The 10,000-nt window shown below is 33.4% G+C and overlaps 1 protein-coding gene across 4 annotated transcripts in view; it reads right to left on the reverse strand.

The window, feature by feature from the left end:
• hdly (hadley) overlaps positions 1 to 10,000 on the reverse strand; it is a 106,364-nt gene that overhangs the window by 9,905 nt on the left and 86,459 nt on the right. The window lies entirely within an intron of this gene.

Raw genomic sequence — 10,000 nt, forward strand, 5'->3', positions numbered from 1 at the left:
AGAATACTTTTTTATTACAAGTGATGTGATATAGAGAATTTTTTCATTGCATGTGAAGGATTACAGAAAAGAATTTTGTTATCACATGTGAAGGGGTAGAGAGAAGAATTTTTTTATTACATGTGAAGGGATACAGAGAAAAACTTTGTCGTTACATATGAAGGGGAATTAGAAAGAAATTTGTTATTACATGTGAAAGAGTACGGAAAAGAATTTTGTGATTACACGTGAAGGTGTATAAAAAATTATATGTGAAGCAGTGCAGAGAAGTATTTCATTATTACACATTAAGAGTTATACAGAAAGAATTTGTGATAACATGTGAAGGGGTTTAGAGAAAAATTTTGTTATTACACAGAAAGGTGTACAGAGAAGAGTTTTGATATTACACATTATTTGGTATAAAGTAAGAATTTTATTATTACATGTGAAGGGGCACAAAAAGATTTTTTTTCATTACTCGAGAAGGGGTATAGAAAAGAATTTTGTTATTATACGTGAAGGGGTACAGAGAAGAATTTTTTTTATTACATATTGAGGGGTATAAAGAAAGAATTTTATTATAACATGTGAAAGGGTAGAAAGAAGAATTTTGTTGTTACACGTAAAAGAGTATACAGAAAGATTTTGCTATTACACGTGAATGGTTAGAGAGAAGAATTTGTTGTTTCAATTGAAGGGGTATTGAGAAGAAATTTGTTATTACACGTGAATATTTTTTTTCCATGGGAAAGATTACAGAGAAGAACTTTGTTATTTCACGTAAAGGGGTACAGGGATGAATTATTTTATTACATGTGAACGGGTACTGAGAAGGATTTTGTTAATGCAAGTGAAAGGGTGCAGAAAAGAAGTTACTTATTTTATTACATGTGAACGGGTATCGAGAAGAATTTTGTTATCACACGTGAAACAGCACAGAGAAGATTTTTTTATTACACGTGAAGGGCTACAGGAAAAAAATTATTACAAGTGAATGGGTACAGAGAAGGACTTTGTTGTTCAATACAAGTGAACAGGTACACAGAAAAAAAATTGTTATTACATATGAAGAGATATGGAGAAGAATTTCATTATTACATGTGAAGGGGTACAAAGAAAGCCTTTGTTAATATGAGTGAAAGGGTACAGAGAAGAATTTTGTTATTAAGCGTGAAGGGGTAGAGTGAAAAATGAAAATTTTTACACGAGAAAGAGTAGAGAGTAGAATTTTGTTATTATATGTGAAGGGGTACAGTGAAGGACTTGGTAAATACAAGTACCTCAAATACAAGTAATGAGGTACAGAAAAAAAAATAATGCATGTGAAGGGGTACAGAGAAGAATTTTGTTATAAGATGGGAAGAGGAACAGAGAAGAATTTTATTATCACACTTGAAGGGGCACAGAGAAGAATTTTGTTATGAAAAGTGAAAAGTACAAAGAAGAATTTTGTTATTACATGCGATGTAAAGAGAATAATTTTGTTATTACACTTGAAGGAATACAGAAAAGAATTTTGTTGTTACATGTGCAGGGGTACAGAGAAGAATTTTGTAATTACATGTGAACGGGTACAGAGAATAATTTAGTTATTACATGTGAACGGGTACCGAAAAGAATTTTGTTGTCACACATGATGAGGTACAGAGAAGAATTTTGTTATCAATCATGAAGGGGTACAGAGAAAAAAAATGTTATTAACGAAAGGGAAAAGAGAAGAATTTTATTTATTTCTACATGTGATGGGGTACAGAGAATAAATTTTTTACCCATATGAATGGGTACAAAGAAGAATTTTTTTTATTAAATCAGAAGGCATACAGAAATATTTTTTTTTATTACATGTGATGGGTTCAGAGAATAAGTTTTTTATTGCATATGAAGGGGTAGAGAGGAGACTTGTTATAAAATTTAAGGGTACAAAGAAGAATTTTGTTATTAAATGTGAAGAGGTACAGGTAAGAAATTGTCATAACATATTAAGGGGTAGAGGAAAGAATTTTGTTATCACAGGTGAAGGGATAGCGAAAAAAATTTTTTATCACGCATGAAGGGGTCCAGAGAAGAATTTTGTTATTACATGTGAAAGGATAGAGAGAAAGTTTTTGTTAATAGAAGTGAGAGGGTACAGAGAAGTATTTTGTTATTAAACGTGTAGAGTGTATAGGGTAGAATTTTGTTATTACACATGAGTGGGTACAGAGAAGGATTTTGTTATTACTGGTGAAGAGGTATAGAGAGAAATTTTATTACTGCACGCGAAGGGATACAGAGAAGAAGTTTATTATTACAGGTGAATGTGCACAGAGAAGAATTTGATTATTGCGTGTGAAGGGGTACAGAGAAGAATTTTGTTATTGCACATAAAGGAGTATATTGTACCATTTTGTTATTACACGTGAAGGTGTACAGAAAATTTTTTTGTTTTAACATGTGAAGGGGTGCCGAGAAACTTTTTTTATTACATGAGAAGGGGTTTAGGGGATAATTTTGTTATTATACGTGAAGGTATACGGAGAAGAATTTTCTTATTACATGTGAAGGAGTACAGAGGGGAATTTGGTTTTTACAAGTAAAGCGATGTAGCGAAATTTTTTAGTACATATGGAGGGGTACGGAAAAGAATTTTGTTATTACAAGTAAAGGGGTATAGAGAAAAATTTTGTTTTTACTTTTGAAGGAATACAGAAAAGAATATTGTAATTACACGAGAAGGGTGATAGAGAAGAATTTTGTCATTACACGTGAAAGGGTATAAGGAAGAAATTTTTATTACACGTGAAAGGGTACAGAAAAGAATTTTGTGATTCCACGTGAGGTTGTATAAAGGAAAAAAAAATTACTATATGTGAAGGGGTACAGAGAAAAAATACGTTATTACACATTAAGTGGTATAGAGAAAAACTTTTGTTATTACATGTGAAGGGGTACAGAGAAGAAATTTGTTATTACATAAGAAATTGTACAAAGAAGCATTTTGTTATTATACGAGAAGGGGTATAAGGAAAAAAAATTTCATAAGTAAATGGGTACAGATAAGAATTTTGTTAATACACATTGAAGGGTATAGAGAAAGAATTTTATTATATGAGAAGGGATAGAGAAAAAAATTTTGTTATTACACATGAAGGGGTATAGAGAAATATTTTGATATTAAATGTGAAAGATTACAGAGAAAATATTTTTATTACACTTCAAGGGGTATCGAGAAGAATTTTGTTATTACACGTGAACAAGTACAGAGGAGATTTTTTTTGTGTGTGTTCAAGAGTACAGACAAGGACTTAGTAATACAAGTGAAAAGAATTTTGTTATTACACATGGAGGGGTATAAAGAAGAGTTTTGTTATCACACTGGAAGGGGCAAAGAGAAGAATTTTGTTATCACACGTGGAGAGGTACATAGATTAATTTTGTTATTATATATGAAGGGATGCAGAGAAGGGCTTTGTTAATACAAGTGGAGGGGTACACCGAGAAATCTTATTATAACACGTGAAGGGGTGTAGAGAAGAATTTTCTTATTGCATGAGAAGGGGTACAGAGAAGGTCTTTGTTAAAAGAAGTGAAGGGGTACAGAGAAGAATTTTGTTATGACACGTGAGGGGGTAGAGAGAATAATTTTGTTATTTCATGTGCAGGGGTACAGAGAAGAATTTTCTTTTTACACGTGAAGGGCTACAGAGAAGAATTTTGTTATTACATGTAAAGGGGTACTTGATAAATACAAGTAATTACGTAGAGAGAATTTTTTTTTTATTACACGTGAAGGGGTACAGAGAAGAATTATTTTTATTACAAGTGAAAGGTACAAAGAAGAATTATGTTAATAAATGTGAAAAGGTACTGAGAAGAATTTTGTTATTACACTTGAAGGGGTTCAGAGAAGAATTTTGTTATTTCATGTGAAGGGGCACAAAGAAGAATTTTGTTATTACATGTGAACGGGTACCAAGAAGAATTGTGTTATTACACGTGAGGATGTATATAGAAGAATTTCGTTATCACATGTGAAGAGGTACAGAGAAAAATTTTGTTATTACAAATTGAAGGGTAAAGAGAAAAATTATATAACTGAATGTGAAAGGGTACAGAGAATAATTTTTTTTATCCCATTTGAAGGGGTAGAGAGAAGAATTTTGTTATTACACGTGAAGGGGTACAGAAAAGAATTATTTTAATACATGTAAAGGGGTCAGATAATATATTTTTTCATTACATAACGAAGGTGTAGAGAGGAGAATAGTGTTATAACATGTGAAAGGGTACAGAGACGAATTTTGTTATCACACGTGGATAGAGAGAAAAATATTGTTATTACCCATGAAGGGGTACAGAGTAAGAATTTTGTTATTACATGTGAAAGGGTAAAGAAAAAGGCTTTGTTAATAGACGTGAGATGGTACAGAGAAGTATTTTGTTATTACATGTGTAGAGGGTATAGAGAAGAATTTTGTTATTTCACGTGAAGGGGTAAAGAGAAGGATTTTGTTATTACTGGTGAAGAGGTATAGAGAAGACTTTTTTTATTGCACGTAAAAGGGTACAGAGAAAAAGTTTGTTATTACACAAGAATGTGTACAAAGAATTTGGTTATTGCTTGTGAAGGGGTACAGAGAAAATATTTCTATTACACATAAAGGAGCACAGAGTACCATTTTGTTATTACATGTGGAGGAGTACAGAAAAAAAAAATTTGTTTTAACATGTGAAGGGATACCAAGGATTAATTTTTTTTTTATTGATTTTTTGTTGTTTGCCAAATCCTGAGAGAGAGAGAGAGAGAGAGAGAGAGAGAGAGAGAGAGAGAGAGAGAGAGAGAGAGAGAGAGAGAGAGGGAGAGAGAGGGGGGGGGGGTAGTTAGTGTAATGATTGGTTGTTGTGAAAAAGACTGTTGGTATAACTGAGGTTATTTGTTTGTTTTAGCTAGGTTAAGACAGTGGTGAATGTCTTGGGCGAATGCTCTTTTGGATTTGACTGCAGCAAGAGGCACTTGTGTGAATGCTGGATTATCATTATTATTCTTTTACCAGCGTGGAAGTGTTTACTTACTTCAGCAGTAGGTACAATTTTATTCATCTTTGCTAGGAGTGATTCTGAATAACAGAAAGTTTTTTATCTTTGAATATAGTACAATAGTTCAGTTAGCTAGGAGTGTTCGTTAGTTTTTCATTTTTCATTTGCAGGCCGTAATTCCTCCTTTAGAGAGATTTTAACTTGTATGTGGAATTGATTGTTGATGACCTGGCTTATGATAAGGAACTTGATACGACTACTCAGATTTATATAAATGTTGATGACACGGACTCAATGAACTTTCGATTGATGATGATGATGATGATGATGATGATGACAATGATGATATCCAGGACCCCAATCAGGGAGGTATTTGTGGCAAATTGCCACATAGTGGATTGTTAACCACAAAGCTGTGGTGGTGTGCTGTGAAAGACAATTCGTGTTTGTGTGGACGAGTGTTGGTGTCAAAAAAATATATTATATAAACACATATTTTGGTGTTGGTGTGCGGTTCAATCATAAGTTGGTTAGGTTATTTTTTTTTTTTTTTTTTTTTTTTTTGAATTGTGTTACGGTTATTGTATATTTAGTGTTACGTTTTTTATTAGTTTTAAGTGATATTATTTTGATTGTGGATGGTTCGTATTAAGCATTTTAGTTTTAAGAAATATAGTATTAAAGTTATGTTTTGTTTTTATTTTCCTTCTGTCTAAGAGTCCAGTTGATAATGTAAAGGGAAAGTTAGAGCGGTTCAAGGGTGTAGGGTTAGTTGTTGCAACATCCTGCCACATTATTTTGGCGCCGAAACAGGGACTGCTGAGGTAGGATTGATAGCTGGACTCTTGGACGAAGGACTGATAGGATACGAAATTAGATTTAAGACTGAAATAAAATGGAAGAGCAGAACAAATTATTAAGGGAGTAAGTGCTGTTGGTTAAAGAGCATGAAGAGAGGTTGTCCATAGAGAAAGAAAAATTGGTGCCTGAGAATGCAAGGCTGAGTTGTGAGAATGAGGAGAGGCAAAAGGAACTGAAAGCGCTTAATGAAACTGTAGAGAGAGTGGAAGAAGGTTTTGAGATGAGAATGCAAGAAAATGAGAAACGAATGGAGAAACGAATGGAAGCCATGATGGGGCAAGTAATGGAGATGATGAAAATGTTCATGGGTGAAGGTGCAGTCGGAGGAGTGTCCTCAGCTTATGGTAAAGGGTTGGTAGCGGAAGAGAAGGCTAAAGTAAGTGATAATGGGGAAGGTATTGATAGTGAGATGGAAGATAAGGGGATTAAGCATAGTAAGGCTGAACAGAAATGAGATAGGAAGAATGAGAAGAAAGGTAAAAGTAATGTGATGAGGGAAGAGAAGAAAGGTCAGTATGAGAGTGAGGATGATCATGAATGGGTGAAAGTGGCAAGTAAGAAAAAGGGTAAGAAGGGCATTGTTAAGAATAGGAATTTGAGCGTTGAATTGGATTCGTTATATTCAAATGAGGAAGAACGAAACAAGAAGGTATTAGGCAGTGAAGATAGTAGTGAAAATGAAGTTGAAGTTTGTAAGACAGTGGTTATGAGAGAGGTACCTAGGTGTAAAAGGTTTAATGAACATAGCAGTAGGATGTGTATGACCTTTTTAGGGAGTATGAAAGGTTCTGTCAGACTAAGTATGGTAAGAGAGTTTGAGCTAGGGAGTTAGGAGAATATTTGACAGGGTATTTGTTGACGATGTATGGTGTGATAATAAGTGTAGGGGATGTTGAATATGAAAGTGTGAAAAAGAGAATAATTGAGCAGGTAAAACGTATGAAAGGGCGTGTTAGGTATAATCGTAAAAATGATTGTGATGAGGCACTGATGAATATAGGAGAAGCGATATCAATGTATGTATGTAGGTTGGAAACGTTAGCTAGGAAGAAGTATGGGGATAAAGTCATAAATAAGAACAAGGAATTAATGAAGAAGTTTTTGGCTACTGTACCTGAGAATGTTGCCGAGTTTATTAATTTGAAACGGAAGTAGAAAATGGGGTGGACGAAAGAAAGATTGACATAGGATGATATTTTAGAGATAGTTGGGGATTACGAATTAGATAGATGTATGAAAGAAAGTAAATCTGTGAATGTGAGAACTGAAATGGAGGAAAGTGTGCCAGAATTTGTTAATTTTAGAGATGCTGTTATGAGAAGACAGATGAGGGTAGCTGATAGTGTAGTAGATAGAAGTGTTAGGGCGAGTAATGTGGGAATACCTGGAAGAACAAATGAAGGGTTTAGGCAAAGGAATTAGGTTTGGAGCGATAGGAGTGCTAGTGCGCAGCGAGGTAGGTCAGGTAGAATTTTTTTATTTCACGTGAAAGGGTAAAAAGAAGAATTTTTCTATTACAGGTGAAGCGGTACAGAGAAGGATTTTGTTATTACATTTGAAGTGATACAGAGAAGAACTTGATAAATACAAGTAGGAGGTACAGAGAAAAAAAATTATTACAAGAAGAACTTGATAAATACAAGTAGGAGGTACAAGAAAAAAAAAATTATTACGAGAAGGGGTGTAGCAAAGAATTTTGTTATAACATATGAAGTGGTACAGTGAAGGACTTTGTAAATTCAATTGCAGGGGTAGAGAGATGAATTTTGTTATTACACGTGAAGGGGTACAAGGATGAAGTTTTTTATTATATGTGAGGGGGTACAGAGAATATTTTTATTACATGAGAAGGGGTACAGAGAAGAACTTTGTTATTATATGTGAAGGGGCACTGAGTAGCCGTTTGTTATTACATGTGAAGGGGTACAGACAAGAATGTTGTTATCACATGTGAAGGTGTACAGAGAATATTTTTTTTTTATTATATATGAAGCCGTGGAGAGTAGAATTTTTTTTATTAAACGTGAAGGGGTGCAGAGAAGACTTTTTTTTTTTTTTATTACACGTGGAGGATACAGTGAAGAATTTTGTTATTACACATGAAGGGGTATAGAGAAGAATTTTGTTATTACACGTGAAGGGGTACAGAGAAGAAGTTTGGTATTACACGTGAAGGGTATAGAGAAGAATTTGGTTTTTACATGTGAAGGGGTACAGAGAAGATTTTTTTTATTACACGTGAATCAGCACAGAGATGAATTTTGTTATTACACATGAAAGTGTACAGAGAAAAACTTTGTTATAACATATGAAGGGGTACAGAGAAGAATTTTGGTATTACATGTGAAGGAGTGAAGAGAAGAATTTTGTTGTTTTACGTGAAGGTGTAGAGAGGAGAATTAGATTATTACGCGTGAAAGGATACAGAGATTAGTTCAGTTATGACAAGTGAAGCGATATGGAGAATTTTTCTTTTACATGTGAAGGGGTACGGAAAAGAATTTTGTTACTTCACGTGAAGGGGTATAAAGAAAAATCTTGTTTTTACATGTGAAGCTATATGGAGAAAAATATTATTATTACACTTCAAGCGGTGTAGAGAAGAATTTTGCCATTTTATGTGAAGGGGTATAAAGAAGAAATTTGTTATGACATGTGAAGAGCTACAGAGAAGAATTTTGTTATTACACTTGCAAGGGTATAGAAAAGGATTTTGATATTACACATGAAGTGGATAAGAGAAGAATTTTTTATAACACTTGAAGGGATATAGAGAATGATTTTGTTATGATACGTGAAGGGTTAGAGAGAAGAATTTTTTATTACATGTGAAGGGGTATAGAGAAAGATTTTGTTATTACACGTGATGAGGTAGAAAGAAGAATTTTGTTATTACATGTGAAGGGGTACAGAGAAAATTTTTTTATAGCATGTGCAGGGATAAGAATTTAGTTTTTACATGTGAAGGGGTATAGAGAAGAATTCTTTTGATATACGTAAATGTGTACAGAGAAGAATTTTGTTATTACAGGTGAAAGGGTACAGAGAAGAGTTTTGTTATTTTTTATTACATTGGAAGGGGTACGGAAAATATTTTTTTTTCTCTTTAACATGAAGGGGTATAGAGAAAAATGTTATTACATATGAAGGGATATAGAGAAGAATATTGTCATTACACGGGAAAAGGTGCAGAGAAGTATTTTGTCATTACACGTGAAGGGGTATAAGTAAGAAATTTTTTATTACATATGAAAGGGTACAGAGAAGAATTTTTTTTTAATTACAAATGAAGGTGTATAAAGAAAATTTTTGTTTTATATATGAAGCGGTACAGAGAAGAATTTCGTTATTACACATTAAGGGGTATAGAGAAAGAATTCTTTTGTTACATGTGAAGGAGTACAGAAAAGCATTTAGTTATTACATTAGAAAGGGAACTGAGAAGAGTATCTATATTACACATTAAGGGATATAGAGAAAGAATTTTCTTATTACATGTGAAGGAGCACAGAGAAGAATTTTGTTATCATACGAGAAAGGGTATAGAGAAGAATTTTGTTATCATGCATGAAGGGATACAGAGAAGAATTTTGTTAGTACACATTAAATGGTATAGAGAAGGAATTTTGTTATTAAATGTGAAGGGATACAGAAAAGAATTTTATTATTACACTTGAAAGGGTATAGCGAAAGATTTTGTTATTACACGTGAATGTTACAGAGAATAATTTTGTTATTACACACGAAGGGGTATAGAGATAGATTTTGTTATTACACGTGAAGGGGTAGAGAGAAAGATTGTTTTATAGAAGGAAAATATCATTTGGCACATGAGCATTTACTGTCTTCCAATTTTTATGAACTATTAGAAATTTCAAGTAAAATAATAATAATAATAAGAAGAAGAAGAAGAGAGAGAGAGAGAGAGAGAGAGAGAGAGAGAGAGAGAGAGAGAGAGAGAGAGAGAGAGAGAGAGAGAGAGAGAGAGAGCAAAACACAGACGATAATCGCCTATGTGTGGATTTTAATTGCTATACAAGTGCTGCCACCATGTGTCAAAGTATAGCCGCAGGACAAAAAATGGCTGGAAGGACGCACCAAAGTCCTAAGTGCTGTACATATAATTGCACAAATTCACGTA

Source organism: Palaemon carinicauda, unplaced genomic scaffold (assembly GCF_036898095.1).
Source record: "Palaemon carinicauda isolate YSFRI2023 unplaced genomic scaffold, ASM3689809v2 scaffold344, whole genome shotgun sequence".
In the NCBI taxonomy this organism is placed as follows: domain Eukaryota; kingdom Metazoa; phylum Arthropoda; class Malacostraca; order Decapoda; family Palaemonidae; genus Palaemon; species Palaemon carinicauda.